The sequence below is a fragment of the Nycticebus coucang genome, chromosome 4 (genome assembly GCF_027406575.1).
Source record: "Nycticebus coucang isolate mNycCou1 chromosome 4, mNycCou1.pri, whole genome shotgun sequence".
NCBI classification, from domain to species: domain Eukaryota; kingdom Metazoa; phylum Chordata; class Mammalia; order Primates; family Lorisidae; genus Nycticebus; species Nycticebus coucang.
Window position 1 is genome coordinate 9438214 of NC_069783.1, and position 23408 is coordinate 9461621.

General features: G+C 47.9%; 1 pseudogene; it reads right to left on the minus strand.

Annotated features, from left to right (window-relative positions):
• Positions 1-590: 590 nt before the first annotated feature.
• On the minus strand, positions 591-805 carry LOC128584894 (serine palmitoyltransferase small subunit A-like; annotated as a pseudogene).
• Positions 806-23408: the final 22603 nt, after the last annotated feature.

The window sequence follows — 23408 nt, forward strand, 5'->3', positions numbered from 1 at the left end:
AATGTACTCAAAGTTACATTAAGAAAAGCTTTCACGGGGTAATACTAAAACAGTCGCAAATGTTAAGAAAATACTGGTATCAAAGTACAAATGATGACAATGTTAAAATAGACCGAAATTGCTATACAAGAGCCTCTTTTAAAATTAAAAATAAAGAACACAACACATGAGGATTTTCCTGTTCTACTCACGAATTTCAGTCTTTATAAGGTTTCTTATGTTGACATCTACAAGAATCTCTTTCCTTTTTTTTTGAGGCAGAGTCTCACTATGTTGCCCTGGGTAGTGTGCTGTAGCATCACAGCTCACAGCAACCTCAAACTCTTGGGGTTAAGCAATTCTCTTGCCTCAGCCTCCCAAGTAGCTGGGACTACAGGCACCTGCCACAACGCCCATATATTCTTTGGTTATAATTGTCATTGTTGTTTGGCAGGCCTGGGCTCCATTCCAACTCACCAGATCTGGTGTACGTGGCTGGGGTCCTAGCCGCTGAGCTATGGGCGCCAAGCCAAGACATCTGATGAAGTCGCATTCCAACTTCATAAGGTGGGTCTTCCCCAAGGAACCTCTCCATCCTGGTCACCCCTCGGTCATTGTACAATTTCAAAGTAGTGCAATATGGCCATGATGTGCAGGGGCATGAAGATGTGTGCTGTGTTCAATGCCATCCCCACAATAGAAACCAGTATGGACTTGAACACAGTCCACTCCCAGGGCTCCAGCACGTAGGGTGCCGGGGCCCCAGGTACTGGTAGTAGACCCAGGACATCTGCTTCCAGGCATGCAATAGCACCACCCACGCCATGCGCCTCCCACGAGGCGGCCACACGTGTATTTTTTATAAGTAGTTAGTGGCTGTGAGGTATTTGTCAGAGCTGGGATTTAAGCTGCAACGCAACCAGCCCATCATATACTAGGTAGCCCCTTGAAAATTCCCCATATTTTGCTATGTAAAATGTTTTTGGACCAAACTTTTAGGAAAACACCCCTTGAGAAAGTGGCTGGCTCTCCCTCAGGAGAGACACATCTGGGAAGGGTTAACGTTCCCCTGGTAAAGTGCAGGTGGCATGCTCTGTGAAGACTGCCCCTTCTTTCTCTCCTGGGAGTCTTCCCTCCCCACCATGTTACGGGAGTTACAGCTGAGGTTACAGCAGAGTGAGAGCTGCTCAGGCCACTCAGCCAGGCTGGCCAGTCCCTCCACTACCCTCTCCTGATCACGGTGGTGCTCCAGCCACGTCCCACCCAATCCTGGATCCTTCCAGACTATAAACACATGTGCCCAGTGGGCCCAGGCAGGAGGAGGGTACAGCAGCCCACGGGGCTCCTCTTCTCCTTAGCCACACTACCCATGTATAATGCAGATCCTTGGTTTTCCCTAAAAAATATGGGAAAAAACTGGACATTATCCACTGAAAAATATAGTTGCCTGGACTGGAAGGTGTGTCCAGCCCTGGCAGCATGCACTGCCACCTACCCACGTGAAGTGGATACCACCCCTGTGTCCATCACCCGGAGAATACCTAGAGGCTGGGGCTCCAACTGTCTTTCTTTCTTTTTTTCTTTTCTTTTTTTTTTTTTTGAGACACAGTCTCACTATGTTGCCCTGGTTAGAGTGCTGTGACATCACAGCTCACAGCAACCTCAAACTCTTGGGCTTAAGCAATTCTCTTGCCTCAGCCTCCCAAGTAGCTGGGACTACAGGTGCCCGCCACAATGCCCGCTATTTTTTTGTTGCAGTTGTTTAGTTGGCTGGGATCAGGTTTGAATCCACCACCCTTGGATGAAGTCTCATTCCGACTTCATAGGGTGGGTCTTCCCCAAGGAGCCTCTCCATCCTGGTCGCACCTTGGTCATTGTAAAGTCATTTCAAAGTAGTGCAATATGGCCACTGTACTATGGGCGCTGAGCCAGAGGCTTCGACTTTCTAAATCTGCCAGACCAAGCAGCAGGTCTTGCACCGCAAGGAGCTCCCCAATAGGGGGGTAGGGCGGTGACTGTCCCCCGGAGAGAGGTGACTCCCTGAGTGCCTTCTCCTTTTATGTGCTGGTGGTCTCCACTCATTCTGGCCCTCCAGAGAACACAGGGGTTTCTGGCTCTGGGAGAGGTCCAGCATTGATGATCAGCCCCTGTGAAGGTGAAAAGTACCTGCCTTCAGGGACCAGGAACCAGGAGAAACAGATGAAGCCATCATGTCTCTGCAGAAGTGAACCAAATCCAGCCAGGGGCCGTACAGGGAAACAGCTAAGTGTCTGGGCTCTGCTGCCAGACTACCTGGGTTCAAATCCTGACTCTGTCACTTGTAAGCTGTGCGACAGTGGGTACCTAGTCTCCCTGGGCCTCAGTTTCCATATCTGTCAAATGGATGTAGTAATAATTATACCCTATTTCATGAGGTTACTGAAAAGCTTGAACACAAACATTCTTTTCAGTGCCTTTGTAGGCCATACTGGAGTCTGAGGCAAAAGGAAAAATCCGTTCTACTGACCTTGCCTTTATTTAAAATTTTGAGATTTTGTTTATAATGAATTTTGTATTCATTTTTATTTTTTAGAATGTTGTATTAAGCCTGGACACAGCAAATCATTCTGGTAATCCCAGCACTCGGGGAGGCCAAGGCAGTTGGATCTCCTGAGTTCAGGAGTTGGAGACCAACCTGAGCAAAAATGAGACCCTGTCTCTACTAAAAATAGAAAAACTAGCAGGGCATTATGGCAGGCACCTGCAGTCCCAGTTACTTGGGAAGCTGAGGCAAGAGGATTGCCTGAGTCCAAGAGCTGGAGATGGCTGTGAGCTATGATGCCACCCTACTCTACTGAGAGTGGCCAAGTGAAAAACTGTCTCAACAAATAAAAAAAAAGATTTTCCAAAAAATGTTGCATTAATGTATCATTTTTCTTGATGACTGAGTTTTTGATAGTCCCTTACATTTTAGACCCAAAGTGAGAATCTCATCCTCCTCACCCTGGTCCCTGGCCTGGTTCTTAGAACAATGTCTGGTGGATACTAAGCTCCAGCCACTGTCATTCTATTGAATGCCTTTCTCAGCACTGATTCTAGAAGTCATAATTGTCATGAAAGAAAATACACAATGCATAAAAAAGGAGTAAACATCACTCATAACATCACTCCCTAGAAAGGACTATTGCTGACATTCCAGTGCGTATCTTTACACTCTTTTTTCCTGGGGTGAATTTATACATATATCTTCAATTGGGATCACATTTCATTTATGTGCTCGTGTATTTTGTAAGGTTAGTCCACTGAAGCAGTGGAGTGGAGAAGGAACAAAGGAATCTGTGATTTAGTTGTGATCAATTAGTAGTAAATACCACTGCACTCAGACCAGCCTATGATAGTGTTTTTGTTTTTGTTTGTTTTTTTTTTTTTGAGACAGAGTCTCACTTTGTTGCCTTCTATAGAGTACTGTGATGTTATAGCTCACAGCAACCTCAAACTCTAAGACTCAAGTGATTCTCTTGCCTCAGCCTCCTGAGTAGCTGGGACTACAGGGGCCCACCACAACACCCAGCTATTTTTAGAGATGGGGGTCTCACTCTTGCTCAGATTGGTCTCGAACCTGTGAGCTCTGGCAATCCACCCGCCTTGGCCTCCCAGAGTGCTGGGATTATAGGCGTGAGCCACCACGACCAGCCTGTGCTAGTATTTTCTTTGTTTTTGTAGAGACAGAGTCTCACTTTATCGCCCTCAGTAGAGTGCCATGGCGTCACACAGCTCACAACAACCTGCAACTCCTGGGCTTAGGCGATTCTCTTGCCTCAGCCTCCTGAGTAGCTGGGACTACAGGCGCCCGCCACAACGCCCGGCTATTTTTTGTTGCAGTTTGGCCGGGGCCGGGTTTGAACCCACCACCCTCGGTATATGGGGCTAGTGCCCTACTCACTGAGCCACAGGCACTGCCCTGTGCTAGTATTTTTTAACAGACTAATTTATTAAGTATTTTCCCATTCTAACACAAACTTTAATTGTGTGATTTTGTTGTTGTTGTAGTTGTCACTGTTGCTTAGCAGGCCCAGACTGAGCCTGAACCCACCAGCCATGGTGTATGTGGCCAGCACCCCAACCACTGAGCTACAGGTGCTGAGCATTTTTTTTTTTTTTTTTGCAGTTTTGGCCGGGGCTGGGTTTGAATCCGCCACCTCCGGCGTATGGGGCCAGCGCCCTACTCCTTTGAGCCTCTTCCTTAGCCTCCAGAGTAACCGAGACTATAGCCATCTAAACAACTGGCTATTTTTTTTTCTATTTTTAGCAGAAACAGGGTCTTGCTCTTGCTCAGGCTGTTCTCAAACTCCTGAGCTCAAGTGATCCTCCCACTTCAGCCTCCCAGAGCACTAGGACCACAGGAATGAGCCACTGTGCCTGGCCAGTGAGATGGAAAGGATGCTGATGATTTGGACGGAAGATCAAAAGGATGCTGATGATTTGGACGGAAGATCAATATCAGCATCATATGCCTATTAGACTTTCTTTAGTGTAAAAAAAGGCCCGAAGCCTTTTAAATTATTTCAAAGCTGCTTGTACGGCAAGGGAAGGTGACAAGGAAGGTTATTTGCTAGACAAAAATTTTAATGTAGACAAAACTGGTTTGTTTTAGAAAAAAGGGCTGAAACTCCAGAATTGAAATCATTTTCTACAAAGGTGTTAGCCTATGCTTTTCATCTCATTGAAGAAGGAATGGCAGCTAAAGGAACAAGATCCTGATACAGAAAGGTTTACCAAAGTTTACTTTATAGTTGCTAAAGGCCTGAGATGCTACTGGCCATTTATGATGAGGAAAAGAAAAGCTCTGTGCTAACCTCGCCAGCAGCAGAATCAGACCTGACTCTCTACCGCCAGTTCCATTCTCTCCCATGTGTCCATCACCTTCACCTCATACGAGATTGTTTAAGGTTGTATTTGAAAACATGTAAGTATTTCTATGCATAAAAAGGTAAAAATCAGTACTACATTAACCCAAACACTTGTGTAAGTTGCATTGAACAGGTAAATGTACCTGTTCTAATTTACATGCAAATTCAACTTAAGAACAAATCTACAGAACCTATCTTGTTCGTATCCTGGGGACTGCCTCTACTCGTCATTAGTATTTGGTTATAAGTAGTATCTGTCTCAAGCTTGGTGTTTTGTTTTGTTTAAAGAGAGAATCTCACTATGTCGCCCAGGCTGGAGTGCAGTGATATAATTATAGCTCACTATAGCCTTGTACTCCTAGACTCAAGTGATTCTCTCGCCTCAGCTTTCTAAGTAGCTGAAACTATAGGCATATGTCACTTTACCCCACTAATTTTTCTTATCTTTGTAGAGACAAAGTCTTGTTATGTTTGCCCAGGCTGGTCTTGAACTCCTGGCCTCAAGTGATTCTCCCACTTCCACCTCCCAAACTGTTAGAGTGACAGGCATGAGCCAACACACCCAGCCACAATCCCACTTAAATAGAATAAGCGGACTGGGTGTTAAGAACTGGATTGTCGGCTCGGCACCTGTAGCTCAGCAGCTAGGGTGCCAGCCACATACATCAGAGCTGGCAAGTTAGAATCCAACCTGGGCCTGCAATCAACAGTGACAACTACAACCAAAAAATAGCCGGGCATTGTGGCGGATGCCTGCAGTCCTAGCTACTTGGGAGGCTGAGGCAAGAGAATCACTTAAGCCCAGGAGTTGGAGGTTGCTATGAGCTGTGATGCCAACGCACTCTACCCAGGGCAACAGCTTGAGACTCTGTCTCAAAAAAAGAAAAGAAAAGAAAAGAACCCAAGCACAAACTGTCGCCCTACTGCAGGCACAGGCCTGACCTGGAGGTGACCGGCATCAGGAACTGAGATGCTCCCTCACCATTACTCGCCCCTCCATCTCTCAGAGCTCGGTGCCATTCTTTCTTCTACTTAAGCCACATGATGGAAGATGGCCACTGTATTCGTTTCCTAGTGCTACTCACAGTGGCACATGTTAAAAACAATAGACATTTATTATCTCACAGTTCTAGAGGCTGCAAGGTTGAAATCAGGGGATTTGCAGGGCCATACTCTCTCTGAAAGTTAGGGGAATCCTTCCTTGGCTCCTACAGCTTCTGGTGGTTTCCTGACAGCCCTTGATGGTCTTTGGCTTGTGGACACTTGTTTCTGATCTCTGCGTCATCAGACGGCTTTCACCCAGTGTGTCTCTGTGTCTGTGTCCCTGTGTCTCGCTTCCTCTTCCTATAAGGGTGCCACACATGTGGAAATAAGTGTCAATCCTGCTTCTATATGATCTCATCTTAACTCCATCTGCAATGACCCCATTTCCATGTAAGGTCCCATTCTGAAGTACTAGGGTTAGGGACACCAGTTAACCTATAACATGCATATATATATACCCAGAACGTATTTCCAGGTATGGGAATTTCTGACACTGGCCACAGTTTGGGTAGATACTTAAGGACTGGAAAGGAAATTTAAGAATAACTTCTTATTTGGAAAGAAATTCAAACTTATAAACAAGTTACAAGAGTAAAAACAGTACAAAGAATGCCCATCTATCCTGTTCCCAGTCACTGATTACTAACCACTTGCTTTGTAATTTGTTCTCTTCCTTTGCGTGAGTGTGAGGGAGAGACAGAGTGTGTGTGTGTGTGGTTATTCTCTTACATATAAACTTCAATTAATGTAACATTGATACACTAATTCATCTAATTATTGATTTTGTCAGCTGTCCCTTTTTTTTTTTTTAGATAGAGTCTCACTTTGTTGCCCTCAGTAGAGTGCCGTAGCATCACAGCTCACAGCAACCTCAAACTCTTGGTCTCAAGCGATTCTCTTTCCTCAGCCTGCCATTAGCTGGGACTACAGGCACCTGCCACAATGCCTGGCTATTTTTAGAGACGAGGTCTCACTCCGACTCAGGCTAGTCCCAAACCTGTGAGCTCAGGTGATCCACCCGCCTCGGCCTCCCAGAGTGCTGGGATCACAGGTGTGAGCCACCGCACCTGGCCCACGAATGTCCTTTTTTAAAACAAACATTTGTTCTCCTTCTTTTACAGGATCCAGTCTGGCATCAGGTATTAAAATAAATTGTTGTGGGCGGCACCTGTGGCTCAGTGAGTAGGGCGCCGGCCCCATATGCCAAGGGTGGCGGGTTCAAACCCAGCCCTGGCCAAAATGCAACAAAAAAATAGCCGGGTGTTGTGGCGGGCGCCTGTTGTCCCAGCTGCTTGGGAGGCTGAGGCAAGAGAATCGAGTAAGCCCAAGAGTTAGAGGTTGCTGTGAGTCGTGTGACGTCATGGCACTCTACCGAGAGCGGTACAGTGAGACTCTGTCTCTACCAAAAAAAAAAAAAATGTAAAAATAAATTGTTGTGTCTCTTTAGCCTCTATTAATCTGGAATGTTTCTGTGGCCTTTCTCTATGTTTTGTGGCCTTGACCTTTTGGGGAATAGTCTGTCTTCTCCACTTTTTAAAATACAGAATTCTTCCTGTGAGCTTACCAGATGTTTCCTGTGACTGGACTCAAGCTGTGCCCTCTCACCAGGACTGTGGCTCTTTTCTTTGCAAAACCTTCCTCTTGTCCAGTCATTGAGGACAAGCTTCTCCTTCACAGATCAGAGTTGGGCAGAATTGAGGGAGGCCTACCAGTGTCCAAACTGAACCTTCTATTTTAGGATAGGGAGGTGAAGAGGTGGTTCACCAGGGAGAAATGTTACGTGACACCTCACCCCCCATACTTATGGAGTTATGCCTCCAGCACATATTATAGGCCAGGGGTGTCCAACCTTTTGGCTTCTCTGGCCCATACTGGAATAAGAGTTGTCTTGGGCCACACATTAAATACACAAATGCTAACAAAAGCTGATGAGCCAAGAAAAAGGTCCATGTTTAATTTTTGAGATATCCTTCACTACAGATAAGCAAAAAAAAATCTCACATAATAAGACTAATTATCCAGCGGCCCGTACAGAGAATCTTTTAAAATCATCAAGCAGGTCCCACGTTTGCGATCACTAATACAGAAAATGTACATATCTAAGTAATAAAATGTTTCTGGGGATTTAAAAAAAATTTTTATTATAAAAGAAAAGTGGGCAACATAAAACTAGTGGGGTATTTGACATTGTATTTGAGAAACTAATGCATCAATATCTGGTTCAATGGAAGCAGTTGCAATTCTCAATGAGTTTTTGTTTTTTGTTTTTTGGGGTTTTTTTTTGAGACAGAGTCTCACTCTGTCACCCTTGGTAGAGTGCTGTGGCATCATAGCTCACAGCAACCTCAAACTCCAGGGTTTGAGAAATCCTTTTTCCTCAGCCTCCTAAGTTGTTGGAACTACAAGGTGCCTGCCACAATGCCTGGCTAGTTTTTCTATTTTTAGTAGAGACGGGGTCTCACACTTGCTCAGGCTGTTCTTGAACTCCTGAGGTATAGCAATCCACCTGCCTCAGCCTCCCAGAATGCTAGGATTAGAGGCATGAGCCACTACTTCTGGCCTTCTCAGTGAGTTCTCAAGGTAATCATCAGATATTTTGGTTCTAATTTTATCCTTAGAACATTTCATTCTTGAAAATACTTGCTTGCAAATGTAGGTGGTGTCAAAAAGCAATAGCATGAATAAGGTGTGATTTAGCAGCAAGGTATATCTGTCTTTCCAGTAAGAGTCACGATCAAATTTTTCTTTAAGTTGAATGTCAGATTGCAGCTCTATGCATTCCATTTCAAAATTGGCAGGTAACATATTTATGTTGACTGGAAATGGAGTTGCAAATGCACCAAAATATTGATTATTTTCCCAGAAATCTTGAAATCTGTTGTTGAGTTCTTATATCAAATCGAAAAGCAAGGCTGCATATTTTTCACTGTTCACAGGACTGTGTTTAGCTGAAGTGTCAAAACTCATAAAATTGTTTGCCTTAATTTGAGTTTGCGTCATTTCATTTAGAAAGCTGTTATGGTTTGAAACATTGTGTTGATAAGTTGGTTTTCACCTTGAAGACACATGTTTAACTCATTTAAATGATTGGTTAAATCTACTGCAAATGCTAAATCTTTAAGCCAGTTTTCTGGTGCCATTGTCAATTTCTAGCACCAATTTGATTTTTGATACCGTAAAGGGCTTGATAACATGTCTCAAATCATAAAATCTTTTCAACCTTTGGCCTTGACTTAGCCATCATATTTCTGAAAAGTAAATGATGTTGCCATTGTTAGCATAGAATTGGCAATTATCCAATTCCTTGGCCCTTACGAAATTCACAGTCTTGACAACAATTTAGCTTTTGTGTATAAATTTTCTTGAAGTACTATGCAATGATACTTCATCAAACTTGTTTTGAACAGCAATTAATTTGACAAGTCCCTCTCTTTTACCTACCATCCCCAGGGTACCATCAGTGACTATACTACATATGCTGACAACGGACAAAGAAAGTCACTTTAACGTATTTTTTTACTGCTTTGTATAAATCTCTCGATTTAGTTGTGTCTTTTAATAGAACTAAAGAAGCCATTTCTTCAGTGACATTATATTCATCATCAATACCTCTAATGAAAATGTGGCAGGTTGTAGGCCAGGCACGGCAGCTGACATGTGTATAACACCAGCACTCTGGGAGGCCGAGGACAGTGGATTGCCTGAGCTCACAGGTTCGGAACCAGCCTGAGCAAGAGCGAGACCCCGCCTCTAAAAATAGCTGGGTGTTGTGGTGGGCACCTATTGTCTCAGCTACTCGGGAGGCTGAGGCAAGAGAATAGCTTGAGCCCAAGAGCTTGAGGTTGCTGTGAGCTATGACACCATGGAAGTCTAACGAGGGCAAAAAAGTGAGACTCTGTCTCAAAATAAATAAATGAATAAATAAGTAAATAAATAAATGGCAGGTTGAGCCACATTTGTAACATCATTGTTGTCATCTATCGCCAAAGGATAAAATTTAAAATCGGCAGCTTTCCCCTCCAAACTTCTTTTGATAACGCCAATGTTGAGAGTGACTCTGTTTTAGGGCTTTTGGCAGAGACGGTGAGCTATGGCAATCTGAACTCTTGGTTGTCCACGGTGAGAGAACTGTAGCTAGGTACACACCACCTGCTACACTACACTCCCCTGGCAGGCATCCAGGCACGTCCTTTGCGATGGAATGAGAGCTGAAGTGATTCACAACTATTTACCCTGGGTGTCTCTTCCCTCTTTCTACCAGCTGGTATTTATACATGGGCATCCCAGCTTCTACCTTGCAGACCACCACGGTGTCCTTGGGTATGCTAGAGTGGTGAGGTTGGAGGAACCCCAATCTAAAATGACCGGGAAGACCAGTGTTGTGCACTCACCCGGCCTGCTCACTGTGAGGCTGTTACTTTAGAGGAAATAAGATTCTGGAGTTTTAAGCCACTATATTTTGAAATCATTTGGCCCAGCAGTGGAGAATTTGGGCTAACACACCAACAAAGAGGACTGGGCAGACCTAACCAGAGGACACACACATCTTCCCAGGGGTGCTTGGCAGACAGGTGACAACTCCTCTCTGGACTTTCTCATGCATTCTGAGGCTCGGGTCACAGGCAGAGTAGGTCTGCATCTCAGCAGGGAACAGGCAGGTGAAGGTTTAAAAAAAATTGTCGTGAAAACACATGTCACATGAAATTTATCACTTGAACCATTTTAAGGGTGCAGTTGAGAGGCTTTAAGTATGTTCACACTGTTGTGCAGCCATCACGCCCTCATCTGCAGAGCATTTTCACCATTCCAAACTCAAACTCTGTCCCCACTAAAACCTAGCTCTCCATTTCCCCCTCCCAGCCCCTGCCGCCACCACCCTACCATCTGTCTCTGTGGAACTTGGCTGGAATCCTACAGTATTTGTCTTTTTTTTTTGAGACAGAGTCTCACTTTCTTGCCCCCGATAGAGTGCTATGGCATCATAGCTCACAGCAACCTCAAACTCTTGGGCTCAAGCAATCCTCTTGACTCAGCCTCTCAAGTAGCTGGGACTACAGGCACCACCTTAACACCCAGCTATTTTTTTTTAGAGATGGGGTCTCATTCTTGGTCTTGAACTCCTGAGCTCAAGCAATCCATCTGCTTTGGTCTCCCAGAGTGCTGGGATTATAGGAGTGAGCCACTGTGCCCCACCTATTTGTCCTTTTGTGAGTGACTTATCTCATTTAGCAAATTTTTATTTATTTAGAGACAGAGCCTCAAGTTGTCACCCTGGGTAGAGTGCTGTGGCATCACAGCTCACAGCAACCTCCAACTCCTGGGCTGAAGCAATTCTCCTGCCTCCGCCTCCCAAGTAGCTGGGACTACAGGTGCCCACCACAACGCCTGGCTATTTTTTGGTTGCAGCTGTCATTGTTTGGCGGACCTGGGCTGGATTTGAACCTGCCAGCTCAGGTGTATGTATGGTTGCTAAGGTCCATCCATGCTGGAGCACATCAGAATTTCTTCCCATCTTAAGCCTGAATCATATTCCACTTGGACTATCCATTCTTCTGTTGGGGGACACTTGGGTTGTTTCCATCTTTGGGCTATTGCCAACAAATGGGGGCTTCCACTCTACTTCCTGGGTGTGTACGCTGTGGTGATTGTCAGGTAGCTTATGGGGCTCTGTCTTGCTAGCGAGTGGGCAGGAGCAGCAGCTTAGGCTGAGGATGAGAGAGAAGAGGAGGTGAGTGAGGTGAGGATTGGGAGAAACCATTACTGAGTGTTGAACATATGCCAGGCTTCACATATGTGGACCTGTTAACAGTGCCTTTATTAACAACAAAGCCTCATTGTGCTAAAAAGTCTTTCTCCTTCAAAGCACAGACTGTTGGAAACTGCACTTAGATAAATGCAGTAAGAGTAGGATATCCCTCCCTTGTTTGAAGGACTGAATCATTTTGACACCGAGAAGCAGCCTCAATTCCCAACCCTTGCCTTTCTAGACACGACATAGCACATTCATCTGAACATCGTAATTCTAAGAAATTAGGACCTGAGTCCATTTTGCAGCCCTTTTTTTTGTTTTGTTTTGAGACAGAGTCTCACTTTATCACCCACGGTAGCGTGCCATGGTGTCACAGCTCACAGCAACCTCCAACTCCTGGGCTTACGCGATTCTCTTGCCTCAGCCTCCCCAGCAGCTGGGACTACAGGCGCCCGCCACAACGCCCGGCTATTTTTCTGTTGCAGTTTGGCGGGGGCTGGGTTTGAACCTGCCACCTCGGTATATGGGGCCGGCGCCCTACCCACTGAGCCACAGGCGCCGCCCTTTGACAGTCCTTTGACATTAGTCCCTTTACACACAGTCCTGTTTGGCTCTGAGCCTGTTGAAATGCTGCTTCATTTAAATTTCATCTACACTCTTCACTTCTCTAGTACCCCCTCCTATTTCTTCCTTACCCCAGAGTTCCTCTGGGCGCCCTCTTGTTGCAGCGGGCAGAGAAGCCCCCCATGCTGGCCTGTAAGTGCACCCCTGCAGTGTTTATCAGAGGAGGTACCATGTGTTGTGTTTAATGTAACACGCACAGCAGCTCTGCACGTTAGATGTCGCTATTCTCATTTGACTCAAGGAGACACTGATGTCCAGAGAAGCTCTCTGTGTGGCCTTAGCTGAGGTGGCTTGAAGGCTGGACGCTGGGCCTGTTTGCAGGCCAGGTCACTCACATGCCTGGAAATTGATGCAGACATTGGCTGCTGGGACCTTAGCTGGGGCCAGGGGTCAGAACACCCCCACGTGCCTCTCTCCGGGGTCTCTTCTGGTGGGCTTGTCCTCTCTTGTCTGCAGGCTGAGTTCCAAGAATGAATGTCAGTCAGGAAGGGGAAGCTGCTAGTTGAAGGCCCGGCCCTGGTAATAGACATTGTATAAGCAGGTCATAGGGCCCAGACAGAAGGGGAGGGGACAAAGACAGCCCCCTCGGTGAGAAGAGTAGCAAAGAATGTTGAGGTCAAGTTGGAAAACAGCCTTTGGAGATTTTCTTTATTAAGGGGTTGGAAAGATGTTCATAGATTGGAATGCCCTCTGCCCACCTTGCTGCTATGGAAAGTATTGCCTGTCCTTTACAGCCTGCCTAACATCTGCCCCCTTACTTCTCTTTTCTCTCAGTTGAAATTAATCACAGTCTCATCAGCTCTTCCGAAGCTCATCTTTGTTTGTCTCTTGCTTCCTGTGTCTCTGCCATTGCACGGTAAGCCAGGAGAAGGCAAGATTTAGCCGATTTTTCCTCCTCCTAGGGACTGACAGAGTGCCCTGATGTAGGCACCACGCACCCAGTACATGAGTGCTGGGTAAAGGAATAACGGCTGGGAAGGCAGGTGGGTTGAGAGAGGAGAAAGAGGGGTTGGGGGACTGGTCCCCAATTTCCCCTGGAGGCCTCTGGCTATGTGGTTCAGTGTTGACTACTCAGCAGTATCTAGATAAACATCTAGAAAGAGGAAGCATTGTTGGAGATTTCAGCACTTCTCCCTCTGCAGGGTTGTAAGTGTTTCTGTGGCTTTAAAGATCCCAGCCCAGGGCCATGACAAGTGATTCATAATGTAGTACAGCAAATAGAGGTAAGTGGGCATATGTCCACTTATTGGGGAACTTCCATCAGGAGGCGTTTAGCAGAGTAATAATATCTCCACCCTCTCTGGCATCCAAGGACTCAATTAGGCAGCTCAGGCTTTGGCTTGATAGTGGTTGGTTGTATGTTCTGGCTTTACTTTCCTAAACAATTTGAGAAGCTTCAAGGCAAAGTTCAAACCAAAAACATATGGTGGCCCCTCCAAAGCGAGGGATGAATCTGGGCTTTGGTTATGGACATTGCCACTCTAGCTATGAACACAGCTTCCTGTGGACAGACGGGATCCTTGCCCCACTGCAGACTGGCTGCTGTCCAGCAGGATCTTCACTACAAGTCACAGAGGGTTTTATGCCCTGTGTCTCAGAACACTCCGGCATCTTGAGATGGTTTGTGTTAACCTGGCTTGGGACCAGACAGTGCTGGGTGATCTGCTGTGTCTCATTTCTCCAGGAGTAGAGATGGTCTGCACAAGTCACCTCGCTCAATCTTCCTTGTGTTTCAGAGCTTAAAGCTCTACTGTCACAGAATCCATGGAACAAAACCCAAGGGTTTAGTCTAATTGGCAGTAGCCAAGCTCACCTGCCAGAGTGGTTTTCTCTCTTCTCCCCCTGCATTGGCAGGCACCGCCTTTGTTATTTGCCACTTGGGATATAGCAGCTGATTCCTAATTCGTTGTCATGGCTCTGGTCTCTCACTGCCTCTAAATTCATGGTCTTCCAGGATGCTATTTCTCAAGCTTCTTTGAAAGCCCTGTCATGACTCTCCGTGATCTTCAGGACAAAGTGGGAGAGGTTAGGAAGAAGGAGATGAATCTCTGTTCATTACTTCCGTTCTCATCAAACACTTTCTCATCAGCATCAAGACACCACCGTCCAGTTGCTTGAACCAAAATTCTCACCGGTCTCTTTGTCCATCACTAGCTTCCAACTCTCACTAGCAAATTCTGAAGCTCTAGGACCAAAACATATTCAAAATCTGTGGACATTTCCCCCCATTTCCTGACAATTACCACCATACTGACCCCAGAGGCTATCTGGACTTTGTAGTAGCCTCTTAGAGCCCCTAGTGTTGGCTCCCTACTATAGCGGATGCTCTGGTGGACACCTGGACCCCACGTGAACACCCATTCCCCAGTCGGTGAGCTGCTGTTACCTCAAGTCTCTGTCCCTCAGTTGGCTAAACAGAGCAGCCTCACCCAAGGTTATGCCTCCTCCCTGAAGGCAGCCCACATTCCATGACCGGTTAATTTGGGGAGCACAAAGGGCTGTCCATTTTGTCTCAGTTTAGGACAAACAACTCTGAAGGGCCTTCCCAGCTTTCAGCTCCTTGTGGGGTCCACTGAGGCCCTTTGTGGCCATTGCATCATGATTCAACTTCTCCAGCCCAGTCTCATTTCTGTTTCATGACACACAGTTGAGCTTTTTTTTTTTTTGCAGTTTTTTGGACGGGGCTGGGTTTGAACCTGCCACTCTGGCATATGGGGCTGGCGCCCTACCCCTCTGAGCAACAGGCGCTGCCTGAGTCTTATTTCTGACGTATCCTCACTAGTGGTGTTGTCATGAACACACTCCAGTGAACTTCCTGCAGGAAAATACATATCTCAGAGTCACTTCCTGGGGGTGGGACCTATGACATCTGTCTGGTGTTTATGCCACTGGTGCCATCATGTAGCAACCATGCCATTTGGGTGGGATAGACCGCACCCTGAGCTCTGGGGTTAATAAGCTTCCTTATTAACATTCAGTCAGAAGAACTGATCCCCCTTGCCACAGTTACAGGTTTAGACTTGTGGTGTCAGGTTTCCCCTGTCAAACTCCATGGACCTATGTCTGATTCCTTTGAGGCCAGGGGCCAGGGAGTAAAACACTGACAGACTTTGGGGCACAAAGGAAAATGGCCCCTGGCTCTGGCTTTGTGTGAGCCCTGGAGCAATTCCCCAGCACCAGGTCATAAAACATGCAGGCACCCTGGGGACCTCCAGAAATTCTCAGAGCACTCAGAGAGCGTGGGACGCCCAGTCAGTGAAGCAAGACTTGGTTCCTTGCCTGCTCAGGTGCCCTTCACTCACACTGACATTGGTGTGGTCTGGGACAACCAACATACCATGACATTCTCAGTGTCATCCTGACCCTGTCTCCAGTGACCCAGGACATCCTCCCTCCCAGGGCTGGGTCCCTGGGCAGTTTGCATTATTGTACTAACTGCAGTAAGTCTCCACAATCTCCTCATTCCTGAAAGAAAATCTGCTTTGCCTCAGGGTGGAAAGAGGAATATTTGGCTGGAGCTTTTGGAGGGACGTGCATTGAGAGAAAGGTCAGTGTTATGCTCCACTCCCCTCAGCTGCTTGTCCCACAGAAGATCCTTTCTCCTGGGTCTCTTTTGGGCCACCCATTCTCAGAACCCTGGCTCATGGACTCCCCCACCCAGCACCTCTGGCTCCTGCAGCCCCAGGAGGCTCCCTGGTTCATGTCTCTGTCCCCTGTTTTGGTTGAGCAGTTTGGCTCTGCGCTATTTCTCCAAGTGCCCTTTCCATCGCTTGCTGTTGCCTGTAACTTTGCCAAAAGCATAATACAAAGGATGTTGACTCTACTCTCCAAACAAAAGATCTCACCATTACCAGGATCTGCCCTTGTTAAAAGTCTCAGTGGGGATTACGAACAATGTTTTTCCCTTTTCACCAAATCTTGCCAGATTTGAAACCTAAGTGGCATTTTCTCTCCATCCACACTGATCGTGGTTCAGGTCCCAGCATCTCTGGCTACTGCAGCGGCCTCCTGTTTGGTCCCTTCCATTTCATCCTTCCCCAGAGGTTTACCAAGGTTGAGAGGCCCAGGCCACCCCCTTTAATTTATTTTTTGGCACGGTAAAAAACAAAGACACGTCAAAGCAGGGTTACAAGGTTGTGATAGATTTTCACTTTGAACAAAATTGGTGCTTTAAATTAAAAAAAAAATAGAATTTTATCTGTTGTGCTAGTCACAAGGAAATTGCAGACAATTAATTAATTTATTTTTAGTTAGTGCAGGACATTATAAGCCATGGTCCTATAAGCCATGGACACTATAAGACTTGGTCCAAGTCCAGAATAGTTTTATGAACATCACATCTTCCCATCCTGCCTGAACATCTGGTTATTAAGCTTTGAATCTCATTTGGAAATGACCTCCAAGTTCAATTGAGGATTCCTCTGAGAATGAGAAGCCAGGCCAAAGGATCCCTCAGGCCACCTGTGAGGGCACAAATCAAACTCCGTCTGCTCTGTGGCTGCAACACAAGGTCCAGAGGCCTTCCCTTCTGTGCTCCAGCCACCCCGAGGTGCCTCGGGTGTCTTGTGGGAAGCCTTTGCTCTCTGGCCATTTTAAACTAGACCTCCTACCCCCTCCCTGCCTCCCTGACAATCACCCTTTACCTCTCAGACCACGTGTCACCCCTCTCCTGGGCACTCTGGGAGGTTGAGGGGCCACTCTTTCCCCAAGCCCCATGATACCCTGCGCCACTGCCTCCTTCCTACATGGGGCCTGGTTGTCTGAGACTGCCCCTTCAGTGTCGGCGCATGACTCAAAGGTAAGGTCCAGGACTGGGCAGCATCCACATTCCCAGCTCCCAACAGGCCTGGGGAGAAACGAATGAATGAATATTGCAATGAACAAACGTACGTAAGGGTGAAATGCCACAGACTTCCATGCCTGTCAGTACTTTGTTTGTTTTGGTTTGGCTGATTTTGTTTGCACTGGTGGAACTTTGTGAATTTGCCAGACTGCTCCTGCCAAGTTGTCCCCCAAAGGTCAAGGTCCTCTTAGCAACTTTTCCTGGAGGGCGTGGTGAGGCGCTGGAGGTGCAACCACGGGGACCACCAGGTGGCGCCAAGTCCCTGTGCTGGAAGGTCTCAAGGCATTTCCTCCTCTACCCAGGACACATGCCAATTCCAAGCAAATTCTTCTAGATAGTTTTCTGGAGCTCACTTTAAAACTACGAAATCGCAATCCCAAGTCAAGACTATGGGGACAAAGCAATTTTATAAGAAATATCCAAATTCAGCGAAAGGGAGAAATGAGTGCAAGTAAATATGCAGCATGCAGCCTCTAGGAGTTGATCGGGACCCCTCTTACAGGGCTGCATCACCCCCGCTGAGAGGGCCTGCCTGTGCCCTGGACACACAGGCTTCCTCTGACCCCTGTGGCCTGGGTGGTGGAGCCTCCTTACTCCCGGCCTGTTCACACTGCCGGCTGTGTGAGTGGCTCCTCTGGACTTGGGGAAGTGCCTGGACTGGCTCAGTTCCCAGGGTGGCCCCAGCCGTGCAGGTCCTCAGGGGCTGAAGAATCACCCGGTCTGTCCCCTCCCTTCTCAGATTCCTTCTTGACTGTATGCCTCTTCTGGCGTTGTGGGTATGGGCCCTCTACTTTCACCTGCAAGTACTGCATTTTGTCTGACAGTCCCCCGTCTCAGGGCAGGGATGGATCATTTGTCAGGCCTCTCCACAGCCCGGGTGGGCCGCATCAGCAGGTGCTGACTCAGGTACAACAAGCAGACTTCAATTGCACCATAATGTCCCAGCCACCTCGGTGCCCAGGAGGTAGACATAGGTAGACTGGACAGTCTGACTGTCACTGAACACAGGGATTGATAACATTATCTCCTTCACTAATGGGATCTGTGCCCAACAGGTTCCAGGACCTGACGTGATGAAGCTTTGGAGCTGATACCAGGGTGGCCCCTGGGATACAACCCCCAGACAGGGCTGAGCGCAGGGACCCGCCCCAAATAGAACTGAGCACAGGGACACAGAAACGAGTGCACAAGTCTCACCCAGAGCGGAATGCGTGCAACCAACCCCCCAAGCCCCGACCCTTATGTTCGCACCCCACCTTAAGCCACATGCTGACTTCCTTTTGGAACTCAGCCCACTCACACGGAGTGAGTAAAGGCCACATCGCCCACACAGAACCTGGACTCCATTTGTTTTTGTTCACATCTCGGAATAACCTCTCACCCCCCACTGCTGCCATCTTCCTAGCCCGCCACTGTCCCTCCCTAGGCTAGAGCCAGTCAGGGGGTATGGACATCCTCTTCTCCTCTCCCACAAACCTCCTTCTCTCCTGTGTGCCAGGAAGTTCTTGCTGGGTGTTGGGGTCGTCTCCAGGCCTCTGAGACGCTGGCAGATAGTTTAGCATCTGGTGTGGTGCGATGAGCATGAGAGCGCCAAGGAGGCTCAGGGACCGAGCCACCAGGGCGTCCTGCAGGACGAGTGTTCTCTGTGGCTTACGGGAAGTGAGGGCATTGGCGCCCACTTCACTGTTCCTGACTCTATCTGGATAGTAAGAGGCTTGGCCCCCTAGACCGCCAGGGCCCTGCGTGGTCATACCCTGTGCAACACCCTCACGGGCTACAGAGAGAGTGGGTGGAGCTGAGGCCTGGGGTGTGCAGACCTGAAGTCCCAGGCTATGCCTGCAGAGGGCAAATGCCAAGCAGAGTTTCTGTTGCTTCCGTGGGGCCAGTAGCTTTACCAGTGGGCCCTGGAGGGCTGTGCAGGCACTTACTGAGGGAACCCTGGGCAGGCCAGGGGACCTCAGTACTCTGCTGGGTCTCACCAGCCCTATGATCCAGTGCCACCCTACACCTTTTCCAAAAACAAAGGGGGGGGGGCTAGGTGAATCATTAACGTTATTCCCCCCATGAGGATCCAAACTTCAATATCATGTTCAGGAAACACAAACTCCTGAAAAACCAAGATTTATCCTTTTTTTTTTTTGTCATAAGGAGAAAAATTGAGATTTTTAAAAAGATTTTGTAAAACATTCGTGTAATTATAAGTATTTAGTGTTTATAAGTATTTGGCATAAGTTAGTGTAATTATTTTGTAAGTATTTTTGAAGATAGAAAATAAAATAATTCCCATTGTTCTAATATCCCAGCCCAACGCCATTAAAATTCATTTCAACGGATATTACGGAACACCTGCTATATTCCAGGTACAATTCTAGGTGCTGGGGAGGTGGCGGGAATGAAGCCGACGACAACCCTGCCATCGATGGCGTTGCGATGGAGCACACCTCCCCTCCCTCCGCACGGCCCGATGACTCAGCCCCAGGTGAACACTCAGCGCCCTGGTGCGTGGTTCACCGGAAGGGAGACAGCGGACCGCACACAAAGCAGGACTCTCCACCACCCACCTGTCCATCCGAAGTGGAAGGACAAATTGTGTCATCACACCGTGGAATGTAGCGACTAGAACCCGCAGCCCCAGACACGCTCTTCATCTACGCTTACAAACAGAACAGGCCTGCATGTGTCTTATTCAATAAGATGTTTATATTAAAAAATAGATGCCCAGATGGAGCCTGCAATGCCGCCTCTGACACAGAAAGTGGCCCCGACTTCAGGCCCCTGGGTCACCTGAATCTTGCTTCCTAGAGGTGGACAAGGGCATCAGGAAAAGAGGCATTTCCCAAGGGGTGGGGCAGCTGGCTTGGAGGGCGCGGCTCTGGTTTTCGTGTGGGAAAGAAAGGAGGCGGTGAGGACCATGGTGGCAGTCCGGGCACACAGAAAAGGCAAGGAGAGTCCACCGTTGCTCTGACCCCAACCAGCCACTGAAACCCAGACCCACAGGAGCTAGAATCCTGGGGTCTCCCAGCTTCCCAGCCTTCAGGGTCACTTTTCTTAAAGGGCCTAGTGGGGCCGGGGTTGGGGCTGGGGGTGTGAGTGTGATGGAGGGAGTGGGATGTGGAAAGAAGGCTGGAATCCCGATGCCCCAGGCACGAAGTGTATCAGAAAGCATCCCCTCACCTGCTTAGGGCAGGGTCCTGTTGGCTGTGTGGCAGGGACAGCTGAGGCTTCACCCACTCACCCTCCCCCTGGGCCAGGCCAGCTTTGCAGAAGGGGCAGATGTCCATTTGGCCCCTAAACCCACTCTGGCCCAGGCTGGGCTTCTGCCCAGACAGCAGCATCTTGCGTGGCTGGGACTCAAGCTTGCCAGGGCCCCTTCTGTGCTGCGCTTTCCCTGAGCTTGCACCACTCCCCCAGAAGGTTCCAATCAGTCACTGCAGGTGGGTAATGAACCTCACTGGCAAGGGGAGAGGCCCCCAGAACTCCCAAACCATCATAGGGTTCATTCTCTGACTTCTGCCAGCTAAAGGGGACTGGGCAGTCTTCTCAGAACATGTTTGAGTCCCTTCTCAGAAGTTTCCAGAATGCCAGTTTTTCAGGCCATACATGTGAATAGTGACACATTGTACACTGATGCAGTGGGAACTCCCAGGGCACGGCGTGGGCTGTCTGGTAAGATTTATGAAATAATTGGATATGGAAATCAAGGCTGGAAAGGTCAAATGACATCCTCAGGACTAGGTGCCACCAAGTGTTTAGGAGCACAACTTGGAGTGCCAGGATCCTGAAGCTGCAGCCAGCACTGGGCATTCCCTGTAGAGAAGTCTGCTTTCTCCTGCTCCTCCAAGCTCTTCTCTATGCTCCGCTTATCTTTTGGTGATGCTGGAAAGAAACAGAATTATTATTATTTTTTTATTTTCTATTTTTTTTTAGAGACAGAGTTTCACTTTATCACCCATGGTAGAGTGCCGTGGCCTCATATAGCTCACAGCAACCTCCATCTCCTGGGCTTAAGCGATTCTCTTGCCTCAGCCTCCCGAGTAGCTGGGACTACAGGTGCCCACCACAAGGCCTGGCTATTTTTTGCAGTTTGGCCAGGGCTGGGTTCAAACCTGCCACCTCGGTACATGGGGCCAGTACCCTACTCACTGAGCCACAGGCACTGCCAGAAACAGAATTCTTAAATAAACCCCTCTACCACCACACCCCAAACTTCTGAAGAAGATTTAAACTGGGCATTAGGCATTTTCTAAATACTGTTGCAAAATCCCAGCAGCTTATATAGTGAGCACAATGCAGATCTGAAGAGAAGTCCCCACTGGATTTTAATCTTCTTTTTTTGGCCGTGGCGGCAGCTCCTCACTTTCTTTTCAGAAGAAAAGAAATACCTAAGTCACAGTGCAATCAGGCTGTACTTCTGAGCAGAGATTAAAAAGGCAAAACTCTCAAGCAGGGTCAAAAATGAGCTCTCTGTGTGGGCCATCTATGCTGCCTGCAGTGGTGTGCTCTGGAGAGGAAAACACTCTCAGTGAAAGAACAGTCTGGAACTTTCTAGTTTTGTAAGCCTCCTTCTCTGAGAGGTTTCCCTCTCTCCCTGGGGGAGGTCATCCCTCCTTCCACTGTGCCCCCTTCGTACAGAGCTGAAGTCCCTCTGGAGACTGTCCCAATGAATCCAGACTGGGACTCTAGGAAGTGGACAAACACCTGTGGCCTGGTGGGTGCAGGTCTTTCTTTGTCACAAACACAGAGGTAAGTCTCTTCCCATCCCCAGTTAGGACACGGAGGCCCAGCACACAGGGGACACTCCAGTGCTTGCTGAGTGGACTGGTCGCACTTCACACATTTCAAATGCATTCAGTGTAACTAATCCATTCAACAAGCACTGGGTTCGCTGAGGTTTGCTCTGGTGGCCACAGTGTTGTGCACTTTGCCTGCACCAGCTCTTGTCAGCCTCACAAATGATCTGTGAGAGTGTTATTTTTATTTTCAATCTGAGGAGGTTGAGAGATTCCAGGATACCCCAGGGCCACAGGGCTGGGTAAGGTGAACAAATACCTAAGTCACAGGGCAATCCCAGAGCTCAGCCTGACTGTGCTGCTCTGCAACGAATCAGCACAATTCCTGTCTCCTGGCGCCCCAGTGGGACCTAACTCTTGGGCTCGTTTCTCTTGGGTGGGCCTTCTGGCCTCTCTGGAAGCCCGTTCTCAGCCTGGAGAGGACGGGCCCGGAAGGGCCACCAGGGGGCGCTGCATGCAAAGTTAACGTCCAGGGCCCTCGAGGAGGGCGTCGCGGTGGGGGTCAGGGAGCAGAGCTCCCACCTGCCTTTGCAGCAGTGTTTTTCAACCTTTTTTTTTTTTTAATCTCACGACACACTTGAACCTATAGTTAAACTTCCACGGCACACTTAAATTATGTTGATCAAAAAAAGGTAAAAAAATATATGCTTACTGTGCTTTGAACTTCTTTGGAAAGTAATTTAATTAATGATCATTGAAAGCTTGATCTTCTCATGGCACACCTGTTGAAGATCACTGCTTTACAGGGTCTCACTCTGATGCCAAGGATGGAGTGCAGTGGCCCAATCATAGCTCACTGTAACCTCAAACTTCTAGGTTTAAATAATCCTCGTGCATCAGCCTCTCAAGTAACTGTGACTACAAGCATGTGCCAACACACCTGGCTAAGTTTTTTTTTTGGAGATCGGTGTCTTGTTATGTTGCCCCGCCTGGGATAAAACTCCTGGTTTTAGGTGATCCTCCCATCCCAGCCTTACTCAGTATGACTGGTATCTTTATAGGCGAAGGGAAGTTTGACACAAAAACACTGAGACTAGACCACCTGCTGACAGGGGGAGAGACGGGAGTGACGCAGCTGTCAGCCATCCACAGAAGCTAAGTGGAGGCCACAGAGGCTGTCCTCAGGGTCTCAGAGGGAGCACAGTCCTGCTGATGTCTTGATTTCAGACTTCCAGCTTCCAGGACTGTGAGAATCAATTTCTGTTGTTTGAAGCCACTTGTTTGTGGTACTTTTGTGATGGCAGCCCCGAGCTACTAATGTAGGTGGTTAATATTGAAGGGATAAAAGATGTCTCTAAGGAACTTGGGAATAGCAAATGCAGGAAGCAGCTGCTACTTGGCAGAGGCTTCACCCCCTAAAACTGGGACCCAGCCCTGTAGAGAGGATGTGCCTGCTGCAGGGATACAAAAACTGATGACAGAAGAGTGGGTCTACAGGACCAGTCCAGGCAGTGTGACAGCAGGTCAGAGCTAGTCCATAAAATCGGCTC